At 28.2% G+C, this 17,469-nt stretch overlaps 1 protein-coding gene across 11 annotated transcripts in view; it reads left to right on the forward strand.

Annotated features, from left to right (window-relative positions):
• The window catches only part of LOC107447376 (coiled-coil domain-containing protein AGAP005037), a 759,443-nt gene that overhangs the window by 467,743 nt on the left and 274,231 nt on the right, over window positions 1-17,469 (forward strand). Inside the window, exon 1 of one of the 11 annotated variants that reach the window (XM_087153228.1) lies at window positions 13,532-13,750. The exons of 9 other annotated variants lie outside the window; for them this stretch is intronic. The gene's annotated coding sequence lies outside the window, so the exon portion shown is untranslated. Of the gene's footprint in view, window positions 1-13,531; window positions 13,751-17,469 lie in introns of those variants that run through there. One more of the 11 variants, XM_071184704.2, reaches the window with a different exon arrangement.

The following is a 17,469-nucleotide window of genomic DNA, read 5'->3' on the forward strand; positions in this document are numbered from 1 at the left end:
GGATTCAAAAAGTAACCCAAGAACTCTTATGAAATATAGCTATCAAAACAGCATATTATTTACTAAAACCTTATAATTTCATCTGACAGCAGAACCTCGTAAGCAGCCTTACGAAATTCATACCATCGGAAATGAGGATGAGAATAATGTTCTCCTTGTTGAAAATTTCAAAGAAGTTAAAGTACTTAACTTACTAATGGTTAAGTTTTGATTAGTTTCACAATTAGCACAGAGTGTGCTGGATGAAGGGATTCAAAAAGTAACCCAAGAACTCTTATGAAATATAGTTATCAAAACAGCATATTATTTACTAAAACCTTATAATTTCATCTGACAGCAGAACCTCGTAAGCAGCCTTACGAAATTCATACCATCGGAAATGAGGATGAGAATAATGTTCTCCTTGTTGAAAATTTCAAAGAAGTTAAAGTACTTAACTTACTAATGGTTACGTTTTGATTAGTTTCACAATTAGCACAGAGTGTGCTGGATGAAGGGATTCAAAAAGTAACCCAAGAACTCTTATGAAATATAGCTATCAAAACAGCATATTATTTACTAAAACCTTATAATTTCATCTGACAGCAGAACCTCGTAAGCAGCCTTACGAAATTCATACCATCGGAAATGAGGATGAGAATAATGTTCTCCTTGTTGAAAATTTCAAAGAAGTTAAAGTACTTAACTTACTAATGGTTAAGTTTTGATTAGTTTCACAATTAGCACAGAGTGTGCTGGATGAAGGGATTCAAAAAGTAACCCAAGAACTCTTATGAAATATAGCTATCAAAACAGCATATTATTTACTAAAACCTTATAATTTCATCTGACAGCAGAACCTCGTAAGCAGCCTTACGAAATTCATACCATCGGAAATGAGGATGAGAATAATGTTCTCCTTGTTGAAAATTTCAAAGAAGTTAAAGTACTTAACTTACTAATGGTTAAGTTTTGATTAGTTTCACAATTAGCACAGAGTGTGCTGGATGAAGGGATTCAAAAAGTAACCCAAGAACTCTTATGAAATATAGCTATCAAAACAGCATATTATTTACTAAAACCTTATAATTTCATCTGACAGCAGAACCTCGTAAGCAGCCTTACGAAATTCATACCATCGGAAATGAGGATGAGAATAATGTTCTCCTTGTTGAAAATTTCAAAGAAGTTAAAGTACTTAACTTACTAATGGTTAAGTTTTGATTAGTTTCACAATTAGCACAGAGTGTGCTGGATGAAGGGATTCAAAAAGTAACCCAAGAACTCTTATGAAATATAGCTATCAAAACAGCATATTATTTACTAAAACCTTATAATTTCATCTGACAGCAGAACCTCGTAAGCAGCCTTACGAAATTCATACCATCGGAAATGAGGATGAGAATAATGTTCTCCTTGTTGAAAATTTCAAAGAAGTTAAAGTACTTAACTTACTAATGGTTACGTTTTGATTAGTTTCACAATTAGCACAGAGTGTGCTGGATGAAGGGATTCAAAAAGTAACCCAAGAACTCTAATGAAATAAGGTTATCAAAACAGAATATTATTTACTAAAACCTTATAATTTCATCTGACAGCAGAACCTCGTAAGCAACCTTGCGAAATTTATACCATCTCGGAAATGAAGAGAAGAAGAATGTTCTCATTGTAAAAATTTCAAAAAAGTTTAAGTTCTTAACCTACTAATGATTTTGTTTTGATTGGTTTCATAATTAGCACAGATTGTACTGTATAAAGGGATGCAAAAAGGAATCCAAGAACTTTAATGAATTACACCTTTTAAAATAGCATATTATTTCGTATGATGGTAGAGCCTTCTAACGAAAGTTTATACCATCAGAAATGAAGAGAAGAAGAATGTTCTCATTGTTAAAGAAGTTAAAGTTCTTAACTTACGAATGGTTGCGTTTTGATTGGTTTCAAAATACCTTATCTTAAACAAATCTAACTCAAGTTAAAACTCGTAAAAATCTTTAACACTAAATTATAATACTTGCTTTTTAAAGAATTATCTCCTTTCGGTTCTTTCGTTTTTTTTAAAATTTCTAACCAAAGTTTGGCATGCATTCTCTTCCTTTTGAAAATTTATCTTATATTCTGCATTTATTAACCTATCATCAATCATATTAAGTTGACATTTCCTTAGAATTGTAGATTTTCTCATAGAAAATTCCGAAACAAGAACATTTGTCTTTTAGTTATTGATTGAATAGATTGTGACATGTACGAAATGGAGTATAATTTTATAATTACATCATACTTAAGAAGGAATTAGCTGTAATTATATTTCTTGATTCATTTTTCAAACAATTAGATCACACTTCTCTGTTATAACTAATTAGCGATACTATCTTTCAAAGTCATTTAACTTGATACATTTATTATTTAGAAAGGTATTAGCATAATTTCTTTATTCTAGGAACAATTATATAACTTATAAATCTTCAAATATTTTTTTTTATATATCTAGTCAAGGAAGTATAATTGAGGATGTCATTATATTAAGTATTTTATAAATATTTATTTTAATTTTAGGAGCTCTGTGTATTGAATTTTAATATTACCATATATCTTTAGGAATTATCGATACATCACCATATATCGTGATATTTTTAATTACGTATTTTTTAAAAATACTTACGGAATTTATCCATACTTACGATAATATTGTATTATCGATTACACTTGTCTTGTATATCGTGTCTTGTATATCATCATCCTATTCACTATATATCGTTGTCGTTACGGATTTACATACTATTATATTCGATATTTAACATTGTCATTAATTATTGCAAAATTACATATTCGATATTTATCGTAGTTCTATTAAGTGAAATATTATAATATTTAATATTCATCTCCATCATTGATGATTTCAATATTATTGTATTTGATATTAATCGAGGTTTTTAATGATTGTAAGATAATCGTATTTTATATTTATCATTGTTTATAATTATCCCAGTATTGTTTATTCAATTATAGTATCGTTTCACTTTTTTCTATTTACAAACGGTATTTACGATATATCGGAATTAGAAGTTAAAAATGTTGTTAGGTTCCAAGGCATTAATGTTTCACTATTTATCGATTTTTCGATTAGCTCTACTTTTTAGCTAGCAAGGTATTGTTCAAGGCTGTAACTATTATTTTTTTTTTTTTTTTTGTAAAAATAATTTGAATTTTTATCCTAACTGAGGTTGCAGTTAAAAACTAAAGTTCAGTTGATGATAAAGATTTTCTATAGCATTCGTTTATAGTTACTTCGTTTGTGATTGTCATCATTATCGTTATAAATCATAGATTGAGAAGGGACAGTTAAAATAACGGAAACGAATGTTTACGAGCAAAATAACAGTATACTCATTCACTTTTATTTGTTGTAACAAGTAAAAATAACAGTTTTTAAACTAATGTTTAGAATTAAAAAAAAAAATTTTGTTTTGTTCAACATGAAAACACATTATGTTTTGGAAATTAAAATCTGTTTTTAACTTACATAAAGATATTGAATTTATTATTAACAGGTATTTTAAAAATCTATAGCAGTATTAAGCATTTTGCATATAGCTTTGCACGCTTTTATGAGCAACAAAAAAGTTTGTGTGATATTTTCATATTTAGGTATTCCTAAACAAGTTGAAAACCAACAGATTAGTCTCAATTTTGTAGTTATTTATATCGTTTTATTGATATTTTTATTATTATTTTTATAGTTGTATTTACAAAACTATTTGATGAAGTCACACTCTTGCGTCAACTTGAAAGTGTGCAATTTTGGTCACATATTTCTGGTAAATGTCACGAGGTTAATGCTAAATATACAACTATGTTTCTTACACGTGGTTTTGTCATACTTTACAAGTGGCTCTTTTAGAAGATAGCGCTTCTTCTTTTGAAGTTGATATTATCCAGAACTACCGAAGTTCTGTTCCATACTTGTGTATCTATTTTATTCCTCTTTTGCGAATATAAATTTAAGTTTCCAAACTTTTCGCTCTTACGCTATCAATGTAAATAATACAAAAGCATCCGTTTAAATTGGTGTTTATGCAATAAACATTGTTTGTTTTACGATTTCCTTAAAAATTTACGAAATATTTCTTTATATCATTTTAAAATATTTCTTTAGAGTTGGAAAGCGTTCGTAGCAAAAACTGATTTTTTTTCTGGAATCAGTTCAGGAACGAAAAATTTAAAATCTATCCTAAATCATCAGTTTTAACTTATTTCACTATGTTCAAAAGTTCAAGGTAACTGCTTTTAACTATTAAAGCAGTTTCATAATTTAAAAAATTGATTCTGTTTAATTCATTAAAAAAGTGAAAGATGTAGTTTACATTATACTCATCAAAAATCTTCAATAGGTAATTAAATAATAGTGATTTCTAACGATATTGCTTATTGAATCTCATGCACTCTCAGAAATAAAACTCTCACTTTTGACGATTCAGCATTCTTTGCGCAATATTTCGTTAAATTTGAGAGAAAAAAATTCTCGCGATATCACGTGATTAATGACAAAATTCAAACTCTCAAATATATGACGAAAATATTTCCTCAACTCGAATTCTCAACGTAGTGCTTTGTGAGCAATTTTTAACTAGAATGATAATAGTGAAATAAAAAATAGAATAATAATAGTGAAATAAAGACAATAGAAAATAAAATACCAAACTAAGCCGACAGGGCTGTATGATGATCAAGGGGTTGGCCTCATACCAGATCCCGGTTTAGTATCCCACATCGGGCATGGGTTTAATATATCCCTCTGTTCTATCTGTTCTTGTTGTCTTGTGTCACCTGCACAGTGTCCACGATAAAGTGATTATTAGAAAAGGCGATATACATTAAGCGCTTTGAAATTTGGGGGGGGGACAGAGAATAGAATGACGAAATATTTCCTTCATTTCTTACAAAATTCATTTTCTTGATAAAGTGGCGAAAGTTACGAAATTTTTGACGAAACTTTCGCCCAGAGCATGTACCAGGATATGGTTTTATGAAAAACTAAGAAAGTTTTGTGTGATATTTCAGTAATACTTTTTTACAGTGTGTAATAACTAATTTATAATACAAAAACATTAACCCTCAAAGCATTTATCCCCCGGGTAAAATTGTTCGGAAACTTCCCTGCTATGCATTTCTCTCCCATTGGTGACATGGGGGAGACTGCTTTTTTATGCGGGAAAGCTTTCACGCAAAATTCGGAAAAAGCCGGGACTAACGCTCTGTGAGGGTTAATCATAATCCATGGAAAAGTATTTAAACATAATTTTTACAATTATTTTATAATGTCTTACTTAGTAAAAAGTTTTAATTGGTAATTTAAATTACGCGACTTCAATACATTAAGCACAATAAACCTTTGATAATAAGATGACTTGTGTACGCATAGTATTTATAAAATAATCTATATTATATAAAACGCTAATACGTATGTATCAATAAAACCGATGATATTTCTTTTCTCGTGTTGGCAACAGTTTTCATTTTTAATTGATAGCTTCGGCGCGCAAGAGCACGTAGTGAGCATCATATGGCTAATCTATATTATATAAAACGCTAATACGTTTTAATTGACAGGCTTCGGCACGCAAGAGCACGTAGTGAGCATCATATGTCTAATCGGGTGAATTCTCACCGAATTATCAAAAGAATTCTCACAAAATTATCTTCATCGAAGCCGATGCGTTACATCCGGCGTTCAGTACTATTTCATATTGTTTTACAATACATGGTTTTGGCCCTCTGGTGGAAAAGACTTTAAAACAAAACTTACAACAGTTACTTTTCTCAATAACTGAAATTTAGAATAGTGTGATTAAGAAAAATATGTGAACTGTTTGCATTTTCAAATTAATATTGAAATGCACAGGTTTAGAATTTTCTACAGTGAAAAGTTTTCGGAACTTCAGTGTTTAAAAAAAGTATACAAAAGCTAGACGTTAAGAACGTATCCAATGAGCGAGCAAAGCGAGCATTGAAATGAACTGCGAAAGCAGTTCCGGGGGTTGGCGAGCGCCAGCGAGCAGGGGGCGAAGCCTCCTAGTATTTTATTCAAACATTTAGGAAATTTTTTTCATTCTTAATTTTAGAAGCAACAATTTTAAATTTTGTATTCAAGCATTTTAACAAACGTATATTAGTATATTTTTTATTAAAATTAGCTTTTTATGTTAGAAGTAGGAATCGCAAGGCCGAATCTTGACCACAGACGAAACTCTGTGCATTTAAGGGCAAAACTTTAAGACATTAGATATAAACTTGATTCTTTAGATCCGCCTTTTGAGTATAAACATTTTGTTTTTGGCTCATAAACATTTATATCATTTCATTAAATATAAAGTATTTTTCTGGATTTCAGTTTTTTTTTCGTGTTTTGTACATTTTTCACTCAAAACTGCAAAATCCAAGAATTTATGTGAAACAGTATAACATTCCAACGTAGAGCATAAAATCTAAACTCCAGCGAAAAACCTAATATTTGGAGAGCCGAAATTTAAGAGCTTTCGTGCTGTTAAAAACATCCAATCGATCACCAAATTCAGGAGGAAAAAAATCTTTTTTTTTGGTAAGGTAATACCAAAATTATTTGCTTCTTACACACTTCTTTTAATTTTGTTATTGTTACGAAGCGAGTTTTTTTTATTCAGTTTTATCAAGACATTGATCGAAAAGTTAAATTTTGTGAAAACTTTGTGTTTTAAAAAGCCATAAAATAACGATTTTTTCCCCTTCCACTTAGCAATTGTTTTAAGTTTACTTTTTTCTATCTTCGGATCCATCTAATTTTGGAAAAAAGCGAAATTACTCTAATGCTTTTCCTAAATGTAATAAAAACGAAAAGGTGTGTCCTTTTTTTCAGTAATTTTAAGTGCGTGTACTTTATAACGTAATTCTTTCATTTTTTTAAAAATGCTTCGTGATGAATGGGATATCAGTTCTCAACTTTCAATTTGAAAATTCTAAAAAAAAAATTTTTAGAAAAAATCAAATTACACTTCTCGTACCATTTTCTTCATTTTTTTAATTACTCTCTCGAAGTATTTTTTTAAACCATTTTGCTGTTTTTCTGACATTCTTGCTTGTGCACTCTAGTCACCCATATGAATCCTAGTTACGTTTAAGAACTTAAAACTATTTTATTTAAATCTGAGGTAAACTTTTCTGAATAAAAGATGCTAAAAGTTGTTTGCTCCATAATTTATAGTTATTTCAACATGAAGACTTTCTAAATAACATATAATTTTTATAAATAACCCCAAGACGCTAAAGCAGTTATATATCACTTGATTAAAAACTTCTTTCGTTTTAAAAATATGCAAATTGGATATAACAGTCGACATGCTTCAAGCACTCAAAAACAGGAGCTTATTTTCAAGATTTAACGTCAATGCGACGAATAATTTGAGATATAAAACATAAAGTTGCCAACGAAAAAATGGAAAAAATAAATTTAAGAAATAAAATTCGAAAACTACAGAGGCCTAGAAAGATAAAAAGATGAAAATAGAACAAGAAAAATCACAGTAGCCGAGAAAGGCAAATCAGGGTAAAATGCATTTCCACGCGCTATGGAGAGATGGCGAGGAATTAATGTTGTTAAAAAAGGAATCAACCTTTATATTAAAATAACAAAATTTCAAGGCATCAAGAGGAGCTGATGTGAGTGGGTTAAAATAATATTGGTATTGTCGAAAGTGAAATCATGCCCAAGATTCCAACTATGTGCTTCACTTGATGATTTTTTGTATTCTGGATAACGGACTTGTCGTGTTCTTTAAGTTTAATTTTAAAGAGCGTCTTGTTTGTACGATGTCCGTAGTGAAATGGATATAAATCGCCAAAAGGTGTGAAATATTAATTTAAAAAATATGCAAAATTTTCATATTTTATACGTTTCTTAAGGATCTTATGTACACTTTTTTTAATAGTTCTTAGTTTGTTAATTTCAATTTATTCTTCAACTATTTTATTAATTAAATTATTTTATTAATTAAACTTAATTAAAGCGTTAAATAAATTGATAATTAAATTATTAATTATTTTAAAAATATTGTGTTCCTTAGTTTTGAGTACTGTTAAAAAACTGTGAAGAAAATTAAATTTAATTAAAGCATTAAATAAATTCATAGTTAAATTATTAATTATTTTAAAAATATTGTGTTCCTTAGTTTTGAGTACTGTTAAAGACTGTGAGGTTATTTTGAATTTTAATTTAATATCACTTTTTGCAATACATTTATTTCTGTACTTTAACGTTAGCCAAAACCTAAATGTTTGTTTTTACTTTAAAATCATATTGAAATTTGCATTGAATTCTAATGCCCAAGAAAAGTATAACATATTTAGTATTTTAATCAAATTTATTTCTAAATAAAACTTATTCAATAGTATTAGTAATTTTAATAATTAGAAATTTTATTCATTAGTTATTTATTTTTAAAAATGAAAATATGATCGATTTTTGAGTACGATATACTTTCGTTTACTGTAACTTCTTTCCGCCTTACGATATATGGCTTTAATGTCCTAATTTAATTATACTTTCAAATATTTTTATTTTACATATCCAAATGAACTAAGATATATTTTTTCTTAGTTTTTTCTCATATTATTTAAATATCTTTTTAAAATGAGTTCTAGAGTTATGATAAACTTATATTTTTTTAATATTATTTGCATTAAATTCTCATGATCAAGAAATTATTCCATTAATTTTTATGTTTTAATTAAACATCACTTGCAAATGGTGTATTTTCTTTGAACTTATATGCTCTAAAAACTTGCAATGTATTGAAGAATTTTACTTGATGTTACTTTTAAAAAGATTATATTCCTTTAATCGGTGTATTTTTTAAATTTAATATGACTCTAAATATGTTATTTACATTTTTGTATTTTCTAAAATAGCTGCAATTACTCTAACAATATATATTTACAGACATTAACGAATTCCTATTCTTTCCTTGGGCATTTTATAAGAATAATGGTGTATTTGATGATGGTTAATTTAAATTAATTTTGCGGACATGTATGTTTTTCAATAATTTTTTTCTTGCCAAAATTCTTCTCTGAAAACAATTAAAATGAATGGTATAGTTTTAAAACCTCTCTCCTTTTTTTTTTTAAAAATTTATACCTCACTGATCGGTAAATGCATTCCTATATTTAAATTCGTACCTAAGTTAATTGAAATCTGTGCGTCATTAATAGAGTAATCAGTATTAAAAATGAGCGAGACAATTTTAAATTAAAAACTCAAAATATGTGACTTTCTTTCCTTCTGTTCCTCCTCAGTATAATTTTTGAATAAAATTGGTGCAACTCCTAATGTTTTAATTTAGTATTTATACCACTTTATCAAAAAACCACATTTTTCAGGAATAATTGCTTCGCTTAAAAGGTTTAGAATGTGTTAAATTTTAGTATTTTTTTCTCTTTTTCAGAAAAAAACCCAGCAATATAGAAGGACCGGTCGTATCGTCGAACATTTCAGGGAAAAAAATAATCCATTAATTGCAAAATAATTTGAAAAATTGCGTCATTAATAATGTAATCAAAGTAAAAAGAAGAGCTTTAAAGTGCTTTTTTATACCTAAATTTTGTATATAATATTCTTGTATGCCGTGCTCAAATAAATTTACAGCTTTTTACTTTATATACAACGAATATCTCTTGTTTTATTTTTAATTTGATGTATCACTTTTGTAATAAGTGTAATAGTTTCGAAAAAATAAATACTTAAAATCCGACCATTCACCGTTATTAAATATATCATTTTTGCTCTTTAGTGTTTTTACTGAAAGTACTACACTGTTGCAATTTTTATTATAAAATTACGATAAAATAACCGACAGCTGTCTGTCCATCCAATTAAACGTAAAATATGCGGTAAAGATAATTTTTTTACCTTTACGGTTTCGAAACCGTTCACAACTAGTAGGGGAGAGTGGGGTCAATTGTAACATTTTTTACTTAACTATTTTTAACTAACAAAAAATCCAATATATTATTATTATTAATTGACAGACGAGTAAAGTAGACTATCCTCTACTAGAAAAAAAAATCAATACCTTATTTTAAATGTTATTATATTAGTTATTAACAATTTTTGACAGTCGTATCGTGCACTTGTTACAATTGTCCCCACTTACGGGGTCAATTGTAACAGTTCATAAATTCAACTAAAACATAGTTAATTATACATATTATCATAGTTGTGATATATTTTTTTAATGATCGAGATAGTAGTGATATTTTAGGAGTAAAAATAATAATGAGCAGTGACCTAAAGGGTTAAACTTTTAACTTTAAGGGGTTAAAAATTTTAAATTGTGCTGTAAAGAGTGACAAATAAAATAATGCACGTGCAACATAATATAAATGATATAGGAAACAATTGGTGGTTCTTAAAGAGTTAAGTAGTTGTTTGTAAAGATAAGAAATGGTACCTAAGGGGTTAAACAATTGCAATTGAAATTATGAATTTTATCTTCAGCTGTTACAATCGTCCCTTTACTTATTGTTGCAATCGTCCCCAAGGCGCCATTTCAGCTTCATTTGTTAAAAGCAATGCTAGTTAATTAGCAAAACTAATTTTTTTTTAAATGTTAATTAATTTGTCCACATTCGGTTAATAATTTTTATTCGTTTAAACAAAGTTACTTTGTTACAATATAATATTCTAATGCCAAAAAAAGTACTTACGTAGAGTGAAAATATCTTTTGTGATGTAACTCTTTCAGAAGTACATAAAAATGGTTGCCAGCAGGGGTGTACATATAGATTTTTTAAATACACCCTGTGCGCCACCTAGGAACCAAATCTAGAACCCGACACTCGAAATTTTTGCTCTGTTACAATCGTACCCTGCTGTTATTAAAAAAAGTTTAAAGAAACTACGAATACAAAATTATACGAATTTTTCACCATTTATAACAAGCACAGTTCCAGAACCGTAAAAAAAGAATTTTAACTGTACATTGGCTTTTTGTAAAGCAATGAGCATTGGAGTTAGGTTACATTTTATCAAATGAATCGTGTAATGTAGTTTGATTATTTTATCTGATTGTTTCACCTACTGTAAGAGATAGAAAATACTAGACTTTTTTTGTGTTAAGCAGCTTTATGGAGCTGCAATCTATGCATGAATGACAGTATCGTATTTTAATAGCCCGGATTTACTAATTGGGGAGTGCAGGACACTAGAAACTTTCCATTTGTTGAAGAGAATAGAGGAAATATAGTACTATCAGCGCTGGGAATCGAACCCCTGTTTTGTTGGTCATAAAATTGACAGATTAGACTTCATTGCTATAATATGTACCGGCAATATATGATCTATAATAGCTGCTAGGAACTAAGTGGCTTTATTCAGTGGGCCTAGTTGGTGCGATAAAATTCTGGTTGTTAAACCATATTAAATTAAAGCAGTTTATAAACGGGTTTTTCATAGTAAACAGTTTGAATACCATATTATTTATGGCTGTTTGACTGTTTTGTTTAAATATAGTAAAATAATAATAAAATAAATTTTTTAAATTATTTTTTCCGAGAAATTTCTTGCAGTGTTCAAATCATTTCCATTGTTGCAAAAAAGTAGTTCTTCGACTATCATACTCTGTATATATAAAAATTGGTTACAGCTAAATCAGTAAATGCATTGGCACATATTAATTACGTTCTCAAAACTAAATTTTATTTTTATTTGAAATAATAAAAAGCAATAAACCAAATTCCTCTAATATTTTTTTTTCCTTTGATAAAATAATGTAGATGTAAAACAACATAACTCCTCTTTTATAACCCGATATATTTTTATGCATTCTCAATTTCAGCTGTTTTAGAAATTTATTCTATCAGATAATTTATTATCTTTGTCAATTTACCATCGTAGAAATAAAACTCTAATACAAGTGCTTTTTTTTTCCTTGTCGTAATGAAATTTACGGGTAATTGCGACAACGGATATTTTATCTTTTCATTGGCTGCTTTGGCAAAGTGCCCGTTGCAAACCCTTTCTAATCACTCCATTTGACCAAGGGTCATTTGTGCTCTAAACTGCGTATCATTGTTCAGTTGATAACTTCTCTTTTCAAAATGAAACTCATCGCAACTTAAATCTTGAAATTGAACTTGTTTTCATTTAGTTTGCGGCTTTAAGCAATTTATTACTTTTAATATGTTAGATTTTTAAGAGCTCTAAAAAGGAGCCAGAAGGCAGAACATAAATATGCATGTTTAGCAGAAATGAATCTGGAATCATTCACTCATTAATTTTATAACTATACTTTATGAAATTATAAAAAAATTTCATTAGTATAATAAATATTTTTTATCCTTGTAATGCTGAGCTAAAAATTCTAAGACAGTTTTTTTTTTAGATATTGAAAAATGTATCACAATTTCTTCTTTTTTCTGGTATGAAAATATTTAAGTTTTAATACAGATTCCATTTAGATAAGTAGCTTCTTATGTCTATAGATTTTGTATTTGTTCATAAATGTTCTTTTTCTTCTGATATTATAATATTTAAGCCTTAATACACGTTCTGTTAAGAATAATAAGTAGCTTTTTATTTCTATAACTTTTGTATTTGTTCAAAAGCTGTCCTTCTATTTCTGGAAGCATTAATATTTGTTCATAAATATTCTTTTCCTTCTAATATTTAAGTGTTAATAAAGGTTCCATTAAGAATAAGTATCTATTTATTTCTACATCTTTTGTATTCGTTCATAAAGGTTCTTTTTCTTCTGATATTATAATATTTAAGCCTTAATTCAGGTTCTGTTAAGAATAATAAGTAGCTTTTTATTACTATAATATTTGTATGTGTTCAAAAGCTATTGTTCCATTTCTTGAAGCATTAATATTTGTTCATAAATATTCTTCCATATTTAAAAGTGTACATAGATTTTATAATTGATCTTCGATTTCTAGATGAGTTAGTATTTGGTAGTTTTGATTGTTATTCTATATAGAGATTTTCATATTTATTCGTATAAACCATTTAATTCTAGAAATTTCAAATTTAGTCATAAGCGTCCTACTATTCATAAAAATTGAACTAAGAACAGTGATAGTAATCGAAACAATTTCTAAAATACCTGTTTCAAATGGAAAATGCAACTAGTAAACATTTATAAGATTTCTCCACACTTCCGTGTGACCACCTTTCACAACTTCATTATCTTTATGTATCGCAGCGCCAAAACAACAGCTGTTTTTTTTTTCTTTTTTTTTTCCGTTTTTGTTTACAAAAACAATTTTATACTCGACACATAATATATACATTGAACATTCAATGAATTAACTGAAACAAATCGGTTTTCGAAAACGACTGCCTTTTAAAACAATATTTCTCCCCTCAGCTTCGCTTGCTTAAACTCGTCGTTTGCTGACAAAGAAACATCTAAACTCGTCATCTTTCACATTTACTTCTTTTTTTACGCTTTAATTCGTGCCAGAAGATGAATGAATGGAATAACCAAACATTCAACTAAAACTCTTATCATCTATTATTAGATGCCTCCCCATGCCTTAGCTATAACCGCACCTGCATTTTGCTCCTGCGTGCGGTGTGTCGTGATGTTGGTTTTGAAGGATAAATGTACCGCAGTTTTGATTCATCTACTTTCAACTATCGATGCCAAAAACTAATTACTAAAGTTTACATATCAGTGATTACTTTTCAACAATGAGCCAAAAGGAGTAAACTATGTTTGCTATGTAGCCTCTAATGGTAAGCACATTATCATTTGTTAGCTTCTTTCATAGTTCCGAGCTAATTACCAAATCTTTATTGAATACGTACATATAATTAGTATTTTATAATTTTAAATACTAATTAGTGTGAAAAATTATATTATTTAACTAATACTTTTAATGAGAAAATATTGATTTGGGATTGTTTTCCATTATTTCCATAAATAAATTGATAATATTTAAATTTTAACCATATTTACATTTGTTTAACACTTCAAAACAAAACTCCGAACCAAATTACGGTATAAAAAACTGGAATTTTGGGTTCATCATCCATTAAATCTATTTTTACCTTAAAATATTATGCCGTAATTTACACAGTCAATTGTATTTAAGTAGAGTGATATGGTATTGTAACTGTAAAAATTACTGCATACAAGATTTTTCGTTCGTAACTTGTTAAGATAAAAATGGATTTTACGGTAAAAAGTACTGTCACCCTGAATGTCAGTACTTTTTATTGTGATTTCATTCGAAATTTTTTGCATTGTAAAAAGGGTTGGTTGAAAGATAAACTTTCTGCAAATCCGATGCTTTATTTTTTACCATAGTCCCAAAAACTAATTAATAAAGCTTGTATTTAATAATTTCGTAACAATTACGAATAAAGGAAAAATTTGTGTTTTATGTTGTCAATACCCCATTTAAATAATATACGGATAAACAATTTTGGATAAAATTACCGAATTGTATAGTAGTGACATTTCTGGAGATTCTTGGTAAATAAAATCAAAATAAACGATATTTAAACACTTTATTTTGTAATTTTTCTGTTCGTATAGTAACGGTTTATCGGAAATTCTGTTCTTTAAAATGATAGCTCTTATTACCACACATTTAGAAAAAATACAAAACTGAAAAATAAATTTAACCAAGCAAATGGTTTTTATTGTTTTAATGCAAAATTTATTATTTAGTTTGACTGTGGGAAATTCTAAAAAAGTTGGATTTTTATGTATGCGTTTTCTTAAAATAATAACAAATAAATAAACTTTTCAGTTTGAACTTTCGAAATGTTTCAAGCGTAATATCAACTAATAGTTAAAATAATAATTCTTAAATTGAAGTACAATATTTTAAGTTATATCAAAAATTGAAAACATATAATTTTTAATTTTTCTTTAATTTAAAAAAAAAAGTGTTAGAAATATCATAGAATATGAGCATACGATTCTTTTTCTTATTTTTTAATGGAACAGTCATGGATTTTTTTTAAAGGATCAAAAAATTTCTTTTGGCGGCACTGTATGTTTTTTTTTTTTTTGCTTTATTGTCAAATATTTAAATTTAGTAATACCAAATACAATGAATGTATTTGTATGTAATCATTATTTAAATCCGTGCAAAATGCATGAAAAAATTATGAATGCTGTATCTGTTATTTTTTCATCAAAATTACAGTGATAATGATGATTACTCATAACATGAATGAGAGGGGGTAATGATAATTACTCATAGTTTTAAATGATTATGATGATGATAATTATATGTTACTTAAGCAAAGATTCTAATAATAATTTGGATTTCCTCGCTAAAGAACGTTAAGTACTTCAAATAAATGACTGAAACAAATCGCTATTTGATTACCTTTTTCGTGATACATTTTTTAACTTCTGCTGCATTGGAAAACTAATTCTACTTTTATAACTCGGTTTTTAAGTTTCTGGTTTTTAATCTTTAAGCTTTATATTTAGTCAGCATTTTGTTTTAGATTTTTTTATTGGACAACGATTTGTTTAATTCTTCGCTTTAGGGTGGATTTCTTCAATTCTGTAACTGGAAAATGCTAAAAAGAGTTATTACATTTTTGAAGAAAATGTTGCCTTATTGTTTTAAGTCAAAAACTTGATTTTAAAATATGAAGTAGTCAAATAAAAATTAAACTATTTTATTAAATGTATGTATCGTACTCTTTTAGAGGAATATGGAATGATTAGCGAATAAATTTCAAAATGAATAACAATGATTTAATACTTTTTATAGAAAAGTTATTTTGCATTATTAGTTAAGAGTTATGAGATTGTGCACATTTAGAAAAAATATGGTCAAAACTATCAGCAAATGGTAAAATTTACCGAGTGTTTTGCTCTAAGGAAAAACCAAAAAATGCTGTAATTTTTACCTAAGCGCTTTGGTCATTATTTTGGTAAAATTAAAAATAAATATGGTTTTATAATAGAGGATAAAGCATGGTAAATGTGGCAAAATTTGGAAATTTTATCATGATACTTGAGAACATTGCATAAAAGCCATTTATTTGGTTAAATTTACTTTTAGGTTGTTTTTTTTTTTTTTACTAAATGTGTGGTAATGAGAACTGTAATTTTGAAAATCAGAATTTTCGGTAAACCGTAACCGTATGAGCTTAAAAATTACCAAATGAATAGCTTAATAAGCATATATTTTGATTTTATTTACCAGAATTATGTTTGTTTTTTATTTGACCCAAAATATCAGTACTATACAGTACATTTATTTTACCAGAATATTTTTCTCCTTGTAGTCAAATTAATTTCAAGTTTTTTAAGCATGAAAAGAATATTTTTAATCCAATTTAAAAAGAAATCTTTATTCGAATAACCAAACCTACTGTTTAATTTTAAAAAGAAAAATTATTTGCCCATTAGGCCAGCGTACATATTTCGAATATCATTACTTGTGTATATAGTATTGGTGTTCTGTACGTTTAACAAAATTTAAGTTTGACTAATTATTAAAAAAATCCCTATGGGAAACCCTAGTTTTCCCCTTACTTTCTGTTGAAAAAACTGTTTTTAAATCGTTTATGTTACATGATGATGACTCACATTTACGTTACATGATGATGAAAACTTTGAAACCTTCCTCGGTTATCCCGATGGCAAGGGGATTCTGACCCATGATCTGCAAACAACTGAGGATATTTTAAATCGTCAACAAAGTGATCTTTGTGAGCCGGGAGCAGAATTCGTATCAACCAGACACCGCTGTGATTCGAACCTGGTTCACCTCATTGGGATACATACGCTCTATTCTCTCTGCCACAGCGGCTCCCGCTGGTGTTATATTTTATTTTATAATCGTCGTTGAACAACCAACCCAATATTTTGATCTTACGACTACTAATGTTCAACGCGGTAGCTTTGTAATTTTGAACCCAATTCAGAAGACAAGGTAACTCCAGGATTAAGTATTATGAGAAATTTGCCTTTGTGGAGGACTTTTTGGGGGTACTAACCTGCATTTGCGTTACATGGAGAGGAAAACCACGAAATCCTCCCACTGTTAGCCTGACGGTAAGTGGACTATAACCCATGATCCGGCTATCACTGAAGATTTATTACGTCTGCACTGTGGTTGGTGCGAGCCGAGTGCATTCGTATCAACCAGCCATCGCTGGGATTCGATCCCGGTTCCCAAATTAAAAAATATTTCTTTATTTAGTCAATCGTTTCTATTTTATTTAAAATGGTATCTTTATAATCAGTTACAAACTTAATTCAATCCAATTAAACAAAAAGAATTCTAATGCATTTTAAGTTTACTTTGACAAAATGATTTCGCACAAATTCATTACTCTTCAGATATTATCTCTCGTTCATTTAAAATATATAATTAATTGGTATGATCTACCGTGATAGCTCTCTCAGTCATGTCTAATTTAAAATTCTCATAATCGTTTTCTTGATATTTATAATTTTTCTTGTAATAATCAAC

This window comes from Parasteatoda tepidariorum, chromosome 10 (assembly GCF_982258835.1).
Source record: "Parasteatoda tepidariorum strain Cologne lab strain chromosome 10, Ptep-v5.0, whole genome shotgun sequence".
Lineage (NCBI taxonomy): Eukaryota > Metazoa > Arthropoda > Arachnida > Araneae > Theridiidae > Parasteatoda > Parasteatoda tepidariorum.